Genomic DNA, 20,535 nt, shown 5'->3' with positions numbered 1-20,535 from the left:
CGGGAGCTGCAGCACGGGGCTGTGGCCTCTCTGGGACCACCGCTCCCATCCCAAGCTGCTTCCATCTTCCCGGGGTCCCTGCACGGCCCTCCTGCGCGGTCGGGGGGCCGCTGGCAGCGCTCGGCCCGTTGTTCCCCATCCAGATGGCCGCTGCAGCGCAGCCACGGGCGGCGAGCGGGGATGCTCAGCCCTCCTCCGCCTGCATGCCGGCCGAATTCTAATCAGGCAGCGGGGAGGGGGGCTGCCGGTGCCGGGCAGCCCGCTTGGGGCGAGGGAGCGGGCCAGCACTCGCCGGAGCCCGCGGGACAATTCCCACAGCGCTCGCACCGCGCCGTGCGGGCCAGGACGGGGAATCCCAGGCTGGTCATTTGGGGGGCTTGGGAAAACCGCACGGGGGAAGGGGGGGAGCAGCAGCTGCGAGCAGAGCACGTGGGAGCCGTGATGGCATTTGGAAGCAGGGATATTTGGAGGCGGTGATGTTGGGAACGGGGATGTTGGGAAGCAGGGCGTGTTTGGAAGAGGGGATGTTCGGAAGCGGGGATGTTTCCATGCCCGCCGGCATTGTCCCCGTCCGGCCCGGTGTTAAGGTAATACACAAGACAGAATGGAAATCTGCTCCTCGCCCCGGCCGCTTCCCGAGTAACGCGGAGCCGGACCGGGGACGAGGATGGCGCTGCGCGCCCGCCCCGGCGCTGCTGGCTCGGGACTGCCCCGGTGGCTGTGCTGCAGCGGGACGGCCCCACGGAGCCGGGCTGGGACCCTCCGGCCCCTCCGGTCCCCCTGTGTCCCCCTGTGTCCCGCTGTGTCCCCCCGAGCCGCTCCTGCGCCGTTACCGCGGCAACCGCGGCGGCTGCAGGGGCGCGCGGCGCCGGCAGGGGGCAGCACCCGCACGGGCCTGCCCGGGGCGGCGGCAGCGGGAACGGGATCGGGAATGGGAATGGGAATGGGAATGGGAATGGGATCGGGAATGGGAATGGGATCGGGAATGGGAATGGGAATGGGAATGGGAATGGGAATGGGAATGGGAACGGGAATGGGAATGGGAACGGGAACGGGATCGGGAATGGGAAGGGGAATGGGAACGGGAATGGGAACGGGATCGGGAATGGGATCGGGAATGGGAAGGGGAATGGGAACGGGAATGGGAACGGGATCGGGAATGGGAATGGGAATGGGAATGGGAATGGGAATGGGAACGGGAATGGGAATGGGATCGGGATCGGGAACGGGAATGGGATCGGGAATGGGAACGGGATCGGGAACGGGATCGGGAATGGGAATGGGAATGGGATCGGGAATGGGAACGGGATCGGGATCGGGAATGGGAATGGGATCGGGAACGGGAACTGGAACGGGAACGGGAACGGGAACAGGATCGGGATCGGGAATGGGAACGGGAACGGGAATGGGAATGGGAATGGGAATGGGAATGGGAACGGAATCGGGATCGGGATCGGGAATGGGAACGGGAACGGGAACGGGATCGGGATCGGGAATAGGAACGGGAACGGGAACGGGAACGGAATCGGGATCGGGATCAGGATCGGGAATGGGAACGGGAACGGGATCGGGATCGGGAATAGGAATGGGAACGGGAACGGGATCGGGATCGGGAACGGGAACGGAATCGGGATCGGGATCAGGATCGGGAATGGGAACGGGAACAGGATCGGGAATAGGAATGGGAACGGGAACGGGATCGAGGTCAGGATTGGGAACGGGATCGGGAAACGGGATTGGGAATGGGAATGGGATCGGGAATGGGATCCGGATCAGGAACGGGAATGGGAATGGGAATGGGAAGGGGTTCAGGATCGGGATAGGGAATGGGATTGGGATCGGGAACAGGAATGAGAACGGGATTGGGATGTGGAATGGGAACAGGAACGTGAACAGGATCAGAATTGGGAATGGGAGCGGGATTGGTATCGGGATCAGGATTGGGAACGGGATTGGGATTAGGAATCGGAACAGGATCAGGACAGAGATCAGGGTGGATGGGATTTCTGAACTTCCTCTTCCATCCTGATTTTGAACTTTTAGTTCCAGCATCACTGCCTCGATTTAGGCACAGACGTATCCATCATGGGAAGCTCACAGAAAGATTAGTGTCCCCCTGCTCTGTCCCTCTGCCCAGCTAAGGGAATGGCCACATCTGCTGTCAGCACAAATCAAATATAAAATTACTGTGAGTTACTCAAAGATACTCCTGGGTAAATTGGATTTTGGTTAACTCACACTTTATTAGTGAAACACAGCTATGAGCTAAGGGAAATTGCAGTCAACATCTACATTTTTAATGCAGACTGGTACAACACCCTTAATGCTCTACCAACAGCACTTCTTTAATGCAAATAAATGTTGTAATATCAAAAAGATGAGGAGAATGGTTGATAAAGCACACAGACCTCTGTGCTGTTTTTTAAAATCAAATTGCTGGACAGTTTTACTAAGGTGTTGTGCCATGTCTCAAAATTTTAGGATTCCCACAACCAAAAACCACCTGAAGCCCTTAAAGTTATTAATGTGTGCTGGTGCTGCAGGAGTTAACCAGTGGAGAGGGTGGAATCTGCATAGGGCTGATTTGGGAAAAAAAAAAAAGAAAAAAATAAAAAAAGAGAAACGCAGTTTAGCTGAGTCTGAGCGGGATTTGGGGAATGGCATTTCCGAAGGAAATCAACCTGCCCTAGGTTGGAACTGTCATGCTGTGGAAGGGGCATCTTGCTGGAGGCTGGTGAGGCTCTAATTCACACCCAGAAACATCCCTCCACGAGACACAGGTTATTTATCACTTCCCATCTTGGTGCTTTCCCCCCACAGTGGTGCAGGAGGGTGATGGGTGGCTCTTGGGGACACCCATGGGTGCTGACACCCTGTCCTGGCCACCACAGCACCCGACCTTGCATGGACCCGCCCCCACCATGGCTACACCAAAGCTGCAATAATTTGCTCAAGTTGAGCCTTTCCCTACTGTATTATCATTGTCATTATTATTATTATCACAATAATTATTATTGAATATTTCTACATGCAGTGTGCAGGAGCTGCATCCAGCCCCAGTCTGTTCTGTGCAGTTTCTCCAATAAAAGAAGCTCCATGTGATTGATCCTTTCCCTTGCTCCAGAACCTAGTTCCCACAGGGGTGGATGTGTGCTGGGAGCCATCCTGCCTTTCTCCCCTGATTCAGGGGGGTCTTGGCATGTCTAAGCCCTATTGCAAACTCCTCTGAGATGATGAAATCACACGGGTGCATTTCTGTCCCCCTCTCTGGGACAGCTCAGTGCCATGTTCGTGCTGTTCCAATGACACCCAGAGTCCTTGCAGGCTTCCCTGCTGTGCCTGTGGGTGTGTCTGTACGTGGATTTCCATGTGCACACACCCTAATATGGTGTTTTTTGGAAAGGTGCTGTCACAGTGTCATGATGCTTTGCTAAAACCCATCAAGTTGTCATTCCCATTAATGCCTTCCTAATCCCGGTGTCTTGGTGAAGAGTGATCACACCACACTTTGGCTTCAGAAAAGCTATGGAGCTCTTTTCCCTTGTTCCTGGTTTTATTCTGCTTATGCAGGTGGAGCATTTTAAGGCAGGTTGCAGCTCAGCATCACCCATTTGATTCTCTCTAACCATTCCTTTGCATCGTGGCAACACAGAGCTTTCACAGCATAAACAAGTCCAAGGAATAGATGGATTTCCTCCCTGTGAAATAAGTAAAGCAGATGATTGAATAAAGTTTCATTTCCCTGCCTGGTTCAGCAGCTCTCTCTTGCTCTATTACATTTCCTAACTTGCCTCAGCAGCTCTCTTACCCAGCTCTGTGACTCCCTGAGTGGGTGATGCTCTTGGGTTTCCTCTGCACTTGAAATCCTGGCCTGACCCTTTTACACATGGCCAAATGCTGCTCTCAATTCCCCCGGGTTAATCCAGACTAAATCCCTGGGATTAACTGGATTTAACCCTGTGCTGGCTGAGCGCTGTGTGCAGCCCTGACTCGTGGTGTTGCCCAGGGTCTGCTGTGATCTGTGTCCTTGCCAGGAGCCACAGGTGGGGTAAAGAGATGCTGAATAAAACAATAAACCCCTCCACACTCCACAAGCAATGGCAGGGCAACCACCTCCTGATGCAGGAGATCCACCCAAAATCACCCGAAGTCATCCTTAGCAGAATCATCTCTTCCTCCCACTTTCACATCTTTCCTCCCTCTCTGCCTGCCCTGAGAGTTTTGCTGCACTGTTTATCAGGATTTATTTTGTTTTTATTCTCTCTGGTTTCCTCCCTAGGAGCATATGACATCCAGACCGGGGGTTTGAGCAGCTGTGCCCCTCCCATGCAGGGTATTCCCTGCTCTCTTTCCTTGGGATGGCAGCACAGGGTTTTGTTCTAGTGGTTTTCTCTGGGAGCTGGGTGAAATATTCAGGGCCTTTGTTTGACCAAACTCAGGCTGAAGGCCTGTGTGGGATTGGTTTTTTACCTTCTGGGTATTTTCTTGGCCTGAAGTGAACAAGAGGAGGTTCTGGCTCTGTGGGACCCAGGCAAGGAGCTCATCCTTCCTCTGACTCTGCATTTTCCTGACACTCTTTTCATGTCCATCATCCCCGAGGATGCTGTGGCTCCAGCTGGGTGTGGAGGGCACAAAGTGTGGGGTGAGGATGACTCTGGTCCTGCCAGCCTTGGATGATGGGGGGCTTTGGGCTCACTCACCCTCTGCCTTGTGCACATCCTGCTGAGCTGCTTTTCTCTCTTTGCATCCCTGTCCCACCCTTCCTGGTCAGGCATGGCCTGGACTGAGTCCCTTTGGCTCTCCCTGTGTGCAGCTGAGGGGGAAGCGCTCACCTCTCACTCCCCAAAGCCCCTTCTGTCTCCTCCACCTCCATTCCACCCTCACCAGCAGAACCCTTCCCCCTGGCACAGGAGGCTGCTGGAAAAAGAGAGCAGCAAGCCCCAAAGACGTGTCATTGTGCTGAGTGCTTTCAAACCTTGCAGGATGTCACTGTGTCACAATTTCAGTTCATTAGGTGGCGCAGGGAAGGCGCCGTGACATCAAAGCACTCCTTTTCCCTATAGAAATGGGAGCAGCTCTTTTGATCTCAGCCCCCAGTATCCCCCCCAGATTAATATTTACTTGTACAACCCAAACCTGCCGGGATCCTGTGCTTGATTCTGCCATATGTTCTGGGGAGCTTTTCCTTGCTTCCCTGCTTTTCTTTGGGAGGTGGTTTGTCGGCGGGGGGAGGAGTAAGCAGTAATTTTTAGATGTTTATTTATTTCCCTCCTACCCTCTGCTCCTTGGGCACAGCAGGGGAGGGCACCCAACCTATTTCGTGTCAACCAGTTGCTTTGAAGCTTGCCACAATCAAAAGCTTTTATTTTGGGGAACCCAGCCAGCTGTTTGTTTGCTTCCCTGCCTTATATTGATTCAAGGAGATAATCCCCCAGGCCCCACGTGCTTAATCTGTGAGCTGCTAACGTTGCATGAGATATCGAAACAGTCCCTTTGCCCCTGGATTGCTGGGGTATTTATGGCTGAAGGCAGAGGTTTAGAGAATAATGCTCATTTTCAGAGCAGCAAGGAATGTGGATGTGGGGCTCAGATCACAGATTGCTGGGGACTTTTGTGGGAATATTGCAGCTCAAATTTGGTGACAAAAGGTGGCCTTGTGCTCTGTATTGTAGGAATATTCAGATATAATTTGGTTCCTAGTGAGTCATTAGGATTTGTAACGTCAGGGTCCAGCCACTGACAGCATCTGAGCAAGAGCAGTGGATGCTCCCTGAGAATCCAAAATGCAGGGCAGGAATTCGAGATGGGGAAAAACTCAGCGCAAGTGTGAAACCACAAACTCTCCTCCACAAAAAAAGAGGGACCAAACCTCAAAGCCAATTTGAGCAGGATCTGGCTCTCGCTGTGTTAGCAGCTGACAAAATGGAGTGGAAATGAATTCAATTCAGAGACATCTAATTTAATGAGAGACTCTCTAAGAATAATTTTGCCGCAGATGCTTAAAGTGATTTCAACTTGAAAAGCAGGAAAGACAGACAAGATGATAGAAAAAGACTGGAATTTATACCTTCCTCTCCTTGCTTTAAGCCCTGCACATCCTGTGCATGTCCTGGCATGAAAGCTGGAGAAAACCCTGTGCAAGCAAAGCTATTTCTCCTGGTTTTATTGCCCTGACACAAAGAGACGGCCACTGAAGGTGTACAGCCACCTGTCCTGCACCCACAGGGACCAGTCTGCAGGCAAAATCTGTGGGTTTTTTAATGAATTTTTTTAGAGGTGTTTTTAGTGCTGCTTGCAGAGTGCAAACAGGTAATATTTAGAATGTGTGCTCTGGATATCAGGCATTCACACCATCCTGGGGAGCTCTAGATAGTTCTATACCCTAAGTGCTGTTCCAGAAGGCAGATCTCAAAGTCCTGACACAGAGACTGTTGCTGATAACACCACATGACCAATATTCTTTCTACATTTTTTCCCCCCTACATTTTTCCTTCCTGCTGTTTAGGGGGTTTAAACAGCCTTGATTTTCTGTGGCTGACAACACACCCCATATGCTATTTATCTTGTCAGAACTCTCTCCCTCTGCCCTCAGCTCCCATTTTGTTCTCATTAATAGTGATTATGAAAAATGGGGCTAAATACTTACTTTCATATGATTTATCCAAATGTTGAACTGCGTAATTGGAGAAGCTAAGACATTATCCCTTCAGATTCTGTCAAGACTCAATTTCTGCATTCGATTTAATTTTGAGACTCATGACCCTTAACAGTACATGTATTTATTGCCTTTATGGTGGCTCTGCTGTACAATATATCTATCAATCAGAAGCAGGAAGCTGCATATTATTTATAAGGATTTCAATAGTCAGTGTTTTTTGAGAACACTTGTCCTTAGCACGCAGTTATTAACATAGGGCCCCCAGATACAACAAAATTGAAAGTCAGCTGGAAGGAATGCCCTTATAATGAAGATATTTAATAACTGGCATCAGACTCTGATTTTCCTTTTGATGACAGACGTGACGCATGAGCAAAGGCAAGGGAGCTTTGTGCTGCAGGAACCTCGCCTGCCCCTTCCAGGGCCTGATCCCTTCCACTTCCCACTGGAAGTGGCTCATGTCTAAAAGGCACTGGGGCACAGACTTCTCAAATTTGGTGAGCTGCCTTGTTAATGTGCACACACACACACACACACACACACACACACACACACACACAGTCACACAGACACACGGGGTGCCTACAGCAGCTGTGGCGCTGCCTCGCAGGGATTTGGTGCATCCCTCTCCCTTTCCTAATCCATCATTTCCACACCTGTTTTTCACAAATTTTGCCCAGTGTTGGCCCTGAGGGCAGCTGAATGCAAATGGTTCTCTGCAGCCAAGAGTCTCCATCCCATGGTTTGTCCATGTGCAACTCAGATTGAGTCTGAATCTCCTCGAGGCTTTGGAGCTGCTGGGAAACACCAAAGCACCACAGAAACTCAACCCCAACATGGCCAACACCACTACCCCACTTCCCAAATCAACCCTGACACAGTGTTGAAATTGTTAATAAAACAAGTAATCAAGCCGCTAATATCTGCAATCACCATTTTGGAAGAAAAAGAGATAATAGGGCAACCATCAGGGAGTACAGTTAATGTATAAAACAATTACTGTAGTCAGATGCTTAAGTAAGAGCCATAGTGGTAACAAAGGCATTACTGTACAGAGCACAGTGTACAATGCAGAGGAGATTTTATTGGTGATGCCAGGATGGGAAAAAAATCTCTAAGAGGAAACGGAGGAATTTTGACCAAATTTTCACCAGCAGCCTCTTTCCTTGACATGAAACCTGCTAGCACAAATGTGCACACAGACATATTATCTGCACACAAATACAGCTTTAACTTGGTATCACTTGTTGTAAAAATTAATATGATTATTTAAAGCACACTTGTTTGCTGCCAGCTAGCTCATGTCAGTGGTCATCTCTCTTTTAAATACTATATACACAATAGCAGCAATTTCAAATCCTAACAGCAGCAATCAACCAGGAGAGCTTTGGTTCAAGTGGGCCTTTTAAACAAAAGCTTCCCAGTCCCATTTTTGATAAGGATCTAACTGCTAATCTTTTATTTTACAGCCAGCCAGAGTCTTGGGCACAGCTCTTCCCTCCTTGTGAGACTCTTGCAGGGAACAATAAGAACATTGATTTTTGGTTTTAGACTTGTAATGCCACAATGATTTCCCCCCACTGTATTTTCTCCAGCATTTGGTGGGTTCTGCTCAGCTTTAATTGCTACAAAGCTCTCCTGTTTTCTGTTAGCACTAAATCCCTGCCCTGTTCTCTTCCACACGACCGTGGTTGGGACATTTTATTGTCTCTTTAATCCCAAATCTTCTGCTGTGCATCTTCCTCTGCAAGCAGGAAACACTGCCTGGAGAACCCCAGAGCACAGAGAAAAAACATGAAGGATCTAAAGAAAAGGGCTGGCTGGGACATCCTGGTTAAATACCTCTGGAGCAGGAGCTGTTTGCTGGGGAAGGGGTGCTGGGAAGGAATTTTGTTGGTTTTAGCTTAAGGATGAATGTGAAAGTACCTAAAACATCTTAACTAGAGTGCCTTGGGTTTATTCAGAAAAGTTTCTGTCTATGCAACCAATATTATCACCAGTATATTTTTTAAATTAAACCTCTTATTTTAGGTATACCGATTTTCTATTAATAAAATATTTTTCTTGTTGTGAACAATTTTTAATGCCTACAAGATATTTTAGTGCTTTCCCTGCCTTCAATTTCAAAAAGTTAAAAAAAGTCAAAATTCAAAATATTTTTATCAGCTTTAATAAAAACATCTTCACTCTAGTTTTGGGCTTATGCTATGATCTGCATATTAGTAGAACTCAAAGCCAGCAAAATGATCTCCTTTTAAATAAATGAAGAGATTGATCTACTGTGTCATTCCTTCTGGTTGGATTGTACATGGAGCAAAGACAATAACAATACTCAGGTCATCAAGGACTTTACATTAAAACTTAGTTTCACGTTGTTCCAATTTCTAACTACTTTTAAACCAAATTTTAAACAGAAAAAAATGCACTCATTTCTAAGAATCAGGTCAATGAAAACTAGGAAGCTATGTCCAGTAAATAACTATTTTTGGCACCTGTCTCAGCGCTTTCTGGGTATTTTCCCCTCATACTGGGATTTGCAAAGGGCTGTGTCCTCTTCCCCATGAACTTTGCATTTATCCATTCCTCTAGTGCTCTCTGGCTCCTGTGGGAAATATCTTTAATGCTGGAAATCCTGAGGTTAACTAGTTGCAATTGGTATTTATTTATTAAAAGCACTGGCTGGTCTGCAGGCTGAGCAAGGTTTCTCATCCAGGAGATCCAGGGATTTACCTGGGGGAACAAAATCAGCTGAGCCCAAAGGGTTCCATCCATTCCTGGGTGAATCACCAGGTCCCCTTTGATGCACCAGGGATGCAGGAGACCTCATCCCTGCATCCCAGTGCCCTTCACTGCACTGACCTGCAAGTCCTGGTTGTTATTTTTAAAGGTTTTTTCAAATTTTATCGCTTGCCTTTTTTATGGCCAGGCAGTCACCTGTCAGCATCAATTACGGGAGTTAATATTGACGTCCTCTTAAAAGAGGTTTAAATATTAAAGTGAAAAGGGACTTGCTCTGGGCTTCATCTCTTTGTGGTGCTCGTCAATAAAGCCTGAACTTGCAGAACAGTTGTCACAGTGATTTTTTGTGTCTCGCGCTGACGCGATGCCTGAGCGGCAAATGTCGCCGGAATTGTTCAAATGAGCAAACTGCACTTATTAATTATGGTAATAATGATGACTCCTCAGAGCTGCTCCGAGGGAAACAATAGCTGAAACTTGCTCCTTGCAAAAGGGGCAGCACAGGAGCTGTTGCCTTTGTTGTTTTTAGAGGCTTTAATGCAGGAAAAAATATCATTTTCTGCTTCTGGGGAACCAACCTTTCACACACATAAACCCGGACCCTCAATATGCATATCTTTATTTTAACCACCATGGTATTTATTGATTTTCCCTGCAATTATGCAGTGCTGTATTTATTTGCAGCTGGGCTCTGCTGTGCCATATATTAAACCTCCCTTCCTCCAGTGGTGGCTCTTTAGAAAAATGCTTCTGATTTCCCCTCAGAGTATGAGGTCAATAGGCCATAACTTATGATTTTGAACCTATAGCCAGACCTAATTTATGGATCATTTCTGGTTTCTTGTGTTTAACTGTTTCTGGGATAGGATTTCATCAGAGGGAGGGAGCAGATCCATGAGCACAGCTGAGATCCAGACCTATGGACTGTAGGAAAGCTCTGGGCAATGCTAGAGCTAATTCAGACCTGCCTGTCTATAAATTATGTATAATTCTTCTGAAAAATGTTTGTATTTCCTAATATAGATCTAGATTATCTCACTAAAACAAGGGAAATGTTGTTAAGAAAGCCAATTTTCACGTATCAGAAATTAATTTTCATTTGCTAAGCACGGAATGCATTTAATTCTCAAATTTTATTTATCGGGCTAATATTGACAAAATATGGATTTGCTTTCCTGACTCCACAACTTTGGCAATATTTGCCATGGGCATAAGGTGAAGGTTTTACATTGGAATATGTAACCAGATAAACCTAATCTGGCACAATCAGGTTGGCATCGCCCAGTGTGTGCTGGGACATCAGGGCGATGCTGCAGTGGGCAGGATCACAAAGGGGTGGCTGCACTGGGGTTCCCACGCTGTTTGCTCTGACTCCAGCTGGCTCAGGGAGCTCAGGAAAGGGCTGCTCCCCAGTCCCAGCAGATTTGGATTGGGCACAGAGGAAGCTGGGTGTATACACAGGGCCAGCACAGGCTGCCTGTACAGAGGGGAGCTGTCCAGGCTGGGGCCGTGGCATGCTGCATGCATCAGTTCATTTTTGACTTAACTGCCTGAGCAGCTCCTGGGAGCGATCCCCTTGTGCTTCCCACCACCAGAACCATCTGCTAGAGCTGTGCCTGGAATCGCCTGGTCCTCTGGAGGCAGCAGGGAGGAAGGAGAAAAAAAAACAAAACAGCAAAGTAAAATTCTTCCCTGGAAAGAAGTGAAGTAAATAAATAAATGAAGATTTAACCCGTTTGATCCCGAATGAATTGTTTTGCAGCCCCAGCAGGTCAGGCAGGGGCTGGGTTGGATCCATCCTCCAAGAGCTCGCTGATGGTGCCCGGAGGTTCGCCAGGTGCCAGGGAACAAATAGACGGTGGAGTCAAAAGCTCCTGATGAGGGTCGGATGTGAAGCGGTGCCAGGCGCACTCAGCAGCCGCTCTGCAGCCCCGGCTGCGTCAGCACCGAGCTTGCCACCAAACCCTCGGCTCTGCACAGCCAGGCACGTGGCACCGCGGGGAACAGGGCAGGGAAAATGCCATGGGAAGAGCAGGCTGGGGCCGAGCTCCTCCTCTCATCCCTGGAGTGAGTGCGTGAGTGCTCGTGCCCACGGCAGGCTCTGACCCCTGCAGCAGCACCCAGCCACCACGGGGTCACTTGGAAACGAACCCACAGCCTTTAATTCTGGATTTATGGCTGCTACTGATCCTGAGGTAACCTTTTGCCATTACAGTGCCTGAATGCAACTTTGGGGACTAATAAACGGGAAAAGCCGAGACCTTCACTGTCAGGAATATTGTAGATGTGCCTGGCACTAAAACCAACAGCCATAAACCATGGAGGAGTTCTCTTCACCTAGAGCAAAACCAGCTCCTGGTGGACAGGGTTAACAGCAAGGAGCCACAGAGCCAAGGGACACAGCTCCAGGCTCCAGGCTCCAGTGCCTGCCTTGCAGGAGCCCAAGGAGTTAAACCCAAGCAAACCTCCTCATGCATTTTATGTCACAACTCCCCCCCACCCCTTTTTTTTTGTCTGTGTGTGTGTGTGACCAAGCCAAGTTCTTTTTTAGCTCTACCCTTTTGAAAACTGCTGGTTACAGATAAATTAAAATGCCAGAGCTGAAATTGCCCACGTTAGCCCCTAAGGGAGCCTGCACTGTCATCTTTCATTAGATGCTGATAGACCAAAAGCCCAAGGCAAAGTGAAAGCTGGTTCCTAAGAAAGGGCTGGGAGCCAGGAGCTGCATCTCTCTGCTGTAATCTTGCATCTCTGTCCTTTTAAGTTTAAGCTGAGCAATGCTTTCTTGGACATGTCTGTTTTCATACTGCAAATTTCAGTCTTAAAATCAACAGCAAATATGAACAGAGTAATCCACAGAGTCCTAAATTGTCAAGACAAGCCAGTGCATTTTCTCAGAGCAATCTGATGGTTTTGTCTGGTGTCAGCCCTTACATCCTCCAGTGCAGATGATATGTTTGGACGGTTTAATAAAGAGCTGTTTAGAAATGTGACTGTTATGATTTTTTTTAAAGAATAGAATCGCAGAATATTTCAGTAACAAAAGTGGGATTTTCCCTGTGCTTCTCCCATCCCTTTGCAGGAGGGGTGGTGTCTTGGTGGGCTTTCTGAGGTGCAACACAGAGGTGACATGGTCTAGTCTAAAATAAAATAAAAGTCTGGAATTATGCCTGCACAAGGAGCTTAATAAACCATAAAGGCCAGTGGCTTTCCAGCCTTTCACTTTGTGTTTGCATGAGAGATGTGCTATGACTTAGAAAAACAGGGCTTGTCCTGGGTGTGCACAGGCACTGGGCAGTGGGCAGGAGCCTCTGAAAGGAGCAGCAGCCCAAATCCAATCCCTTACAAGCAACACAAACTGTGCCCAAAGGATAAGGCTTCCTCATTTTCCCACAGGCAGTGAATGGGTGAGGAGGCTCTTGGACATCACCCCTGTGCTACCTTATCCCTGGAAAATCCTACTGAGGAAATCCAGCTGGGAAACCATACTGGGATGCCCAGCTGCTGTAACCTTTGGATGTCCTGCCACCGTGAAGTTCAATAGCAGGTGGCTGAGTGTGGTGTCTTTCAAGGCATGCAAAAGTGTTGAAAGCCTGGAGAAGCCAGCCCAGTTGGTTTTGCTCATCTGTCGCTCTAGGCAGTGAAATAATTTACTCCATTTCCATCCACCTTCTCCTCTCTATTTGTATTGAGTTATGATGGGGAAACAAGCCGCCTTATATGTTGCTTACTTTCCTGGAGTCAGCAAGGCTTTAGTTTTCAGACTATTATATCTCTGTGCTCCTAATCTCAGTGGGCTTTTTTTTTTTTCCCTGGCTGCTCCTGAATTAATTTTTACTCTGTGTATACAACACAAAGCAAACATCCACCCAGCAAAGTCCAGCTTTTCTCTCTGCAGCAGGCAGGACACTTCACCGCGTGACGCCCGCAATTGATTGAGTGGAGGGAGCCGGACACAAAGTAAAGAAAACTGCAAAATATATTGTTCTGAAAGTTATTGGGCAAGGCCGTGGGGAATGAGTTTCCATTGCACTACAACTCAAGGGGAGGCAATAATAATGAGCTGCACTTAGCAAAAGTAAATACCTGTGACAGCTCCGTGGAGGGGCACAGGGCTCGGGCTGCCGCGCTGTGTCAGCGCTGTGAGCTGGACCCCTCGAGATTCTGAAGAAAGGAGGAAAATTTTAGCTTTATTTCTGGGGAGTTTCTGCTATATGTGAGTGCTTCAGTGGAAGGCATTGTGCTAGGGATTTCATGAGAGATCTTAGCAAGGACAAACATCCCTGCAATGCAATAATTTGACGTTTAAATTATAAATTTTCTTTCTGCATTCCGAACTTGTTTCTGATACACAATAGGAAAGACACTTTCATGGGCTTCATGAACAGCACTGCCACTGCTCTGCCTGCCCAATTTCACTCCTTCTCACTTTTTAAATAAATGTATACTCATATGCTGCAGATCAAGCATGTTGCCAGGGGCTCTCATTTTGGATAAAGCAGGGGGTTAATTTCACATACATGATCCAAATAAAATCAGAAGAATGAGAACAAACAGGTCAGACTTTGGATCTCATGATGGTCAATTCTCTTGACTCTGGATAATTTTCGTCTTCATCTGGAGGGGAGATGAGATATGTGCACCCAGCAAACCTTTGGGATGCCCAGTAAGAATGCAGCCCCATTTCCTTGCCTGGATCCACTCTACATGGAAAGGCCATGGAATGAAACCAGCCGCCTCCAGCACTTTGCAACAGAAGCCTGGGAACAGCCACAGCAGTGATGGTGCTGACAAGGGACATGTCAGGGTGCAGAGGTGGGTGCTCCAAAGAACCTTCTTTGCCCATGGAGCAAAACTGTGGGGTTGACAGAAGGGCAAATTTTGTCTAAAATCAGAAACACCATTTAGTTTCCTGACTTACAAAAGAGGGTAATCACACTCCCTTTACATGGGTATCATGCCGTTTAATTAGTAAATGATTAATTTGCTAATGATCTCCCTGGCATGGAAAGCGCTGCTGAACAGCTTCTTTTCCCAGCCATGGAAATCTGTGGCAGAAGGGAGGTACATCTGCACCTTCCCAGCCTGTTTGGTTATCCCCCATTCCTGCACTGCTCTGCCCAGACCTGTGCCCTGGGTAAAGGCAGCTCTGGGACACCATTCCTTCAGCACCAGGCATGAAAGCTTCTGTGAGCTGAGCCACATCCTTGCTCTCCATAAAGCAAAAAGAAATGTTTTCTCAGAGCTGGACAAGAGCTGAGAACTGAGGATCGGCTCTTCTGGCAGCCCCCGTTGTGCCTTGCTCAGAGCCACCTGCAGAAGAGACACGTTTGCACGGCAAACTCAGACATAAAACATGTCGCTCTGCTCTGTAAACACTCAAATGTCTCAAATTCTGTTTTATTCACAATTTCAGCAAATGAGATTATCGGTGAAAAGAGAAGGAAGCAGAAGTGAATTGCAGCCTTGCTTAGGAGAAGGGAGAGAGACTCATTTAAGCCAATTTCTCCAATCAAGAAGAAAGGCTGTTTGAAAAACAGATCAAAGCAAGAGTGATTTCCTTGTAGAAGGAGTTTATCAGAACAGCGTTTTCCATAAAAAGGGCTTGAGATGGACCTTGAGAAGGCTGGGGCTGATCCTCAGAGCAGTTTGTACCTTTGCAGCACACGCTGCAGCAGCCCCCAACCCTGGTGTGGCTCTTTCTCCACGTTCCTCTGGCTCCCAAGGCCACAGAGGCAGATGAAAAGCCCCAGAAGGGCTTGTCTTTTCTTGACCCTGCTCCAAAGCTTTCCTGACCAAGATGAATCTGTTCCCTGGCCTCTGGGAGCACCCCAGGTTTCAAGCAGAGACCCGGCTCATGTCTGTCCTCTGCTGTGGGTCCTGCCCTTTTAATGCATGTGAGCAGCTTATCTGGCTTTCCTTATCTCAATTCTTTCCTTCCTCCTTCAAGATTCCTTCCTCACCTTCACCTTCCTGCCATCCTTTTCCCCAGCCCAGCTAAGCCTCCCTCACAAGGGGCTGCCCCTTTTACAGCTTTTTGCCTGAAGCCACATATCTCCCAAGCAAGTGCTTTTTTGAGGGCTCTTGACATTAAAAAGCTCTAGTTTTGGAGCTTTAATGGGGAAGTATAACTGTAGCATCAGCATTGTGGCACTGGGAAAAAACCCACTGCAAAAGTGAGCAGAACTGGACCTCTCACATCTTGAGTGGCTTCATGCTCCTCAGGAAAGCTTGGCACAAAAATACACTGCCTTTTGTGTGCAAAGCTGTGCACTCAGCCCTGCAAACTGGTGAGATTGGCTTAAAAATAACGATGTTTTAAAATAGAGTAAAATGCATTTTGGGCAACTTTCATCTGCTCCTTGGCTTTGGAGTAGTTTTCAGTTTGGCCCTGGGGACCACTTCAATCCCATTTCCAAGTTCTTCTCTGTACCCTGAAGGGCCAGACATCTACTTGAAGAAATCAAATCAAATCAGAGATTGCCTGAAACCCCACAAAAATACTGATGCTTTTAAAACCAAACAAAATCTTCACTCCAAATGGAAGCTGGGTCCAGCCTGACAACAAAAATCACAAGTTGGCACTGCAGCCCTCCCAGCGAGGCATCCTGGCTGATTAGTGCTGCTGCCTCATTAACATGCATACCGTAATCTCATTTGCTCCAGGACTGCTTTGATGTTAATTCCAGCGTTTTGGTGCAGTGTGGTGCTGCACTCTGTGTTTTCAGGCTAGCATTCCTCTCTTCTGCAGCCCAAGGCTTTTATTTTTTGTGAGTCTGTTCTTCCTGTGGCCACTAAAGCACTGGCCACCTTCATCCTCCCAGCCCTGTGGCTTTGCCCCCCACTTTCCTGCCTGGCCCCATACTGTTGTGCTCTGCTTTCCATAGAATTTTCCTTCTCTGTAATTTTCCAGCCATTCTTTCATATATTTTTTCATACTGAGAGCACCTTTTCCCCAACCCCTGTAACTCCTAGATAGGACATTCAACCATAGAAGTTGTCCAGTTTGGGAACAAGAAGCCATTAAATGCACTGAGCAGTAAATCCCATTAAATACACTGAGTAGTAAATCCCACTTACTCCAATGAGAAAATAAATGCACTGGTGCAGGATGGACAAGGGCAAAAGCAGATGTCCAGTGATGTGGGGGAAAGTTTAATGGTCATTACAAGGAGCTGAGCTATCAAGGGAGCCAGACATGCTGCCAGGGTTATCTGGGGCTGGGCCTGGACTAGAGGTTTTGTTCAGAGCAAGATGGAGACTTCGCCTCTCCACAAAATCAATCATTTTCACACTTCTCCAGTGTGGATTCCAGAATATCCTGGGTATTTACAATGGTGAGGGCTCAGAGCTGCCTCAAAACATGGGCAGGGCCAGAAAAGCGAGGCTGCTTTATTGTCTGGGAGATCAATGACTTTAATAATTAGCATCTTACTTACACATGATTTCTATACTCAATTTGAATCTTAATTAGAGATGGAGAGGGGGGATTTAGAAACCCTGATGTAGCTCACGAGTGTCTCCCGCCTCCTTGGAGGAGGAGACCCTGTGGTGAGAGCTGTGACAAACCTGCTGCAGCACCAGGGAGCTCACCCTGCTGCTTTTTGGGGAGCACCCAGCCCCTGCAGGTGGGACATTGGGGCTGGAGGGTCCCACAACCAAGTTCTCTGCACTGAGAGAGCCACAAAGCACAGCTCCAGCCTGCAGAGGGGGGCACATCATGGCTTGAGGCTGGGGCTGAGGGTGCTGCTCAGACCCAGAGCTGTTCTGATGGGGCTGAGGGTGCTGCTCAGACCCAGAGCTGCTCTGATGGGGGTGAGGGTGCTGCTCAGACCCAGAGCTGCTCTGATGGGCTGATGATCCTGCTCAGCCCCAGCGTCTGCCCAAAGTGCTCAGCAGCTGTAAAAATCCGCTGCAGTTTAGGACCAAGAAAGGGATGGAGGGGCTGTCAGTGCAGGCAGGCAGCTTTAAACCTCAGCCTACATGTCTTTAAACAGGGACATGCATTAAAAAAATGCCAGGCATTTGAAGCCCACCATTTTAATTAAACTGATTTAACATCCGAGCTCGTGAGGGGCGCGGGGCTGGCAAGCACAAAGGAGCTGCACAATCACTTTGGCTCCATTGTTGACGGGCTTTTGCTCTCTGTTTGTACAATAACCTATTGAACTTTTCCAGACTGTAATTCAATACAGAATAGATCCTTGCAGGAGGCTTTTTTGGCAGGGAGCACTGAAGGCCTTGAATCAATTTCACTTTTCCAGCGTGGTTGTTTAATGTATTGATACCAGCTGGAAAAAAAAAAAAAAAGGAAAAAAAAAAGGAAAAATAAAAAGGAATCAATGTTACTTTTATTTGTCCTGAGCTGAAGCCTTTTGGTTCTGTTCTTTGTGACACTGATACCATGCAGCGTGTGGCTATTGTCCCACCTTCGCCAGGAAAAGCAAAGGCTGTTAACGCGAAACAAGGCGGGTTTTTTGTCCGTAATACTTCTCGCTTTTGCAAAGGCTTAAAAGGTTTTGTAGGAAGAGAAACATCCAGCAATCCGCCGCTGCATGGCTTAGCTAGTTGTTCTAGAGATGCAGAACTGCTGGGACCCTGGGTGAGCGACCAAGGCAGTGCCCCAGGTCAGGCAGCCCCCGTTGCTCAGGAGATGAGCAGGGAGCCAGGCAGGGCTCTGCCAGCTCCTCTTTGGGGACCTGCTTTAAAAACAGCCCAGGGACCTCCTGCCGTGCCCTGGGTCAGCCCTGTGAGGGACTGCATTGCCAGTGGGACACCTTCACCCTGTGCATCCTGAGCATCATCACAGGAGCGCCAGAGGAGAGGAAGCAGCAGCACGGCTCTGGCTGAGCCGGGGGTGGGCTGGCAGCACGGTGCAGCCCATCGCCACCCCTGCAGGCAGCAGGATGAGGGGTGGGCAGGAGCTGGGGGATGCCCACAGTTCGGGTTCCACGGCAGGAGAGCGCAGGCTGCGGAGCAGGGCAGGCGCAGCGCTCCAGAAGCACTCCCCACAGACAGGGCTGTTAATTGTTACTTAAGCAATGAAGCTGTTTCAGATTGCCTGGGGTGAAGCAGCGGCGGTGGAAGGTGTCTCACTGCCAGAGTGAGAAGTGGCGTTGTTGGGGCTCCGCTTTACTGGGAAACTTCTCCTGGGAGTGTGAGAGAAAGCTGTGGGCTGCCCCAGGGCCACTGGTTTGACCTGCAAGAACCTGGCAGAGGAAACAGACAATCCAGCCCAAAGTGAGCATGCAAAGGGAAAACAAATCCCTCTTGGGTTGAGCCAATTGTCCAGACAAAACCGAGCAGGACTGGGATGGGTTAGATCTCCCTGGATTACCAGGCGTCCCTGTTGAGCCACTGTGCCTTTTCCAGCCCCAAAAGAGGAACCTTTCCCTGCCTCGCTCCCATCTCAGCCCTCCCCAGTCCACGCTTCCTGCGAGGCTCTGGCCTCCATCCTGTGTGACACAGATGTCCCAGCACCACATATGAACACACATGTAGAGAGAGGGGATGTGCTTGGTGACCATTGCCAGTTTTCCTGGGAAAAGGAAAGGCTGGATTTCACAAACCCTTAGTGATGCTAATGCACAAATCCCACTGATGTACACTCAGTGTGTTTTTCTGCTCCAAATGAAGAGGAGACTGATACTGCAGCAGTTAATGTGTGAAACAGGAGGAATGTTTTGAGCAGAGTTTCACTTGCTGCTGATCTGCCCTTAAGAGTTAATCTTGGGTTTAAAAGGCAGATGATGGAGGGCAGCTTTCTGCCCTGCAAGTTACTGAGGTAGAGAGGGTAAAACACATCTCTAAAATAAATCTGTGTGCATGGCAAGGTGTGTGTTCCTCCCTCTGATTAGAAATTCAAGCTGTCTGATATTACTGTAGCAGTCCTGACGAACAGGACTGGGAAACACAGTTGCTGCTTATAATGAGGCGCTGCAGTGTAAACCTAATCTTCATTTAGAGCAATTTCTGAAAGACAAAGAGAAATCCACCTGATGAGGTGCCACTGAACCGCGCGATGTACCTACAAATCAAAGCCCCACATCCCCAAACTTAGCTGGGAAGGGGAAATAAATGGCAGGGGGGCAGCTGAGCAGGTGGAGGCCGCCTTGCAGGAGCATCCCTGGGCAGGATGGGGCAGGAGAGGATGAAATGTGAGGAGCATCCCAGCCCCCCCCCGGCTCACAGTGCCACGCACACGCCATGCACGCCTGACCCTCAGCATCCCCTCGCTCCCCTTCCTCCCCCCTCCACTTATAAATCAGAGCAGAATTAATTCAGGCGCCGCGTTTTATTTGATAAACGTCAAAATATGTAAATACCGGGCTCTCTTCCTACAGTCGCTAAAACAAATGGAAAACACATTTATTAGCATAGAGATGAGTTTAATCAAATCAGCGGCGAGTACAAATTAGCCACAGGAAACGTAATGAGCTGGGAATTAATTAGCAGCATAATGGTAATAACTTTGCCTGCTGATTACCTTGCGGCCATGGCTCTCCCCCAGGGCTTTCCATGGGTTCTCCAACAGCTGATCTTTTCTGTAGCAGGAGCCCCTGAACTGGAACAGCATGGCCGGCAGCTCCTGTGCAACAGACTGGAGGAGGGGAGGGAGGCCGGGTGAGGGAGGGAGGGGGAAGAAAAGCCATGTGAAAGATCTGCTGCCTTCACCTTCCCCAGCCCTGAGCCTGTTCCTTTGCCCGTGGCTCTCCTGCCAGGCTGTGGGGATGCCCTGATGGGTGGTGGGCTGGGTGGGATATCTGGGTCACCTTCCCCAAGCCAGGGTTCCCTCCTGGGCCAAGCACATGGCACATCTCAGAGCAGCCACCTGCACCCCGGGCTTATTCCCTGCTGCAGGGCGTGGTGATGGGTCTGACTTGTCCAAAAATAAACACCCAGGAGGTTCTGGAGAGAGGCTGGAGTTGCCTTGGGAAGGGCAGGAGCAGGCTGACCCCGGAGACTCAGCTGGCTGTTCTGAGGAGCTGATGTTGCATGAGAAAGGGACAATTGGTGCTCCAGGGGCTTTGTAAAGTGCTGGGCTTGTAAATTAACTGTTTGACACCAACAGTGATGGAGAACAGTGCGGGGCAGGGGATGCATGGAAGGAAGGGGCAGTTTCTCTTGATTTATTTGTA

At 48.9% G+C, this 20,535-nt stretch overlaps 2 long non-coding RNA genes across 3 annotated transcripts; one reads left to right on the top strand and one right to left on the bottom strand.

Moving 5' to 3' along the window:
• The first annotated feature begins 394 nt into the window (after nt 1–394).
• Nucleotides 395–4,502, top strand: LOC135282177 (uncharacterized). The gene is made up of 4 exons (XR_010348471.1): nt 395–587; nt 2,044–2,188; nt 2,691–2,780; nt 3,571–4,502. It is a non-coding gene; the product is annotated as an uncharacterized LOC135282177 (long non-coding RNA).
• Nucleotides 2,878–20,033, bottom strand: LOC135282178 (uncharacterized). 2 transcript variants are annotated; one of them, XR_010348474.1, is made up of 3 exons: nt 19,884–20,033; nt 10,945–11,031; nt 2,878–3,698 (listed from the first exon to the last, which is right to left on the bottom strand). It is a non-coding gene; the product is annotated as an uncharacterized LOC135282178 (long non-coding RNA). The 2 variants fall into 2 exon arrangements; XR_010348473.1 differs by lacking the exons at nt 10,945–11,031; nt 19,884–20,033 and adding exons at nt 4,471–4,615; nt 4,701–4,837.
• Nucleotides 20,034–20,535: the final 502 nt, after the last annotated feature.

Source organism: Passer domesticus, chromosome 16 (genome assembly GCF_036417665.1).
Source record: "Passer domesticus isolate bPasDom1 chromosome 16, bPasDom1.hap1, whole genome shotgun sequence".
NCBI lineage: Eukaryota > Metazoa > Chordata > Aves > Passeriformes > Passeridae > Passer > Passer domesticus.
Note: the sequence above shows the minus strand (reverse complement) of the source record. Positions and strands in the feature narration are given on the sequence as shown.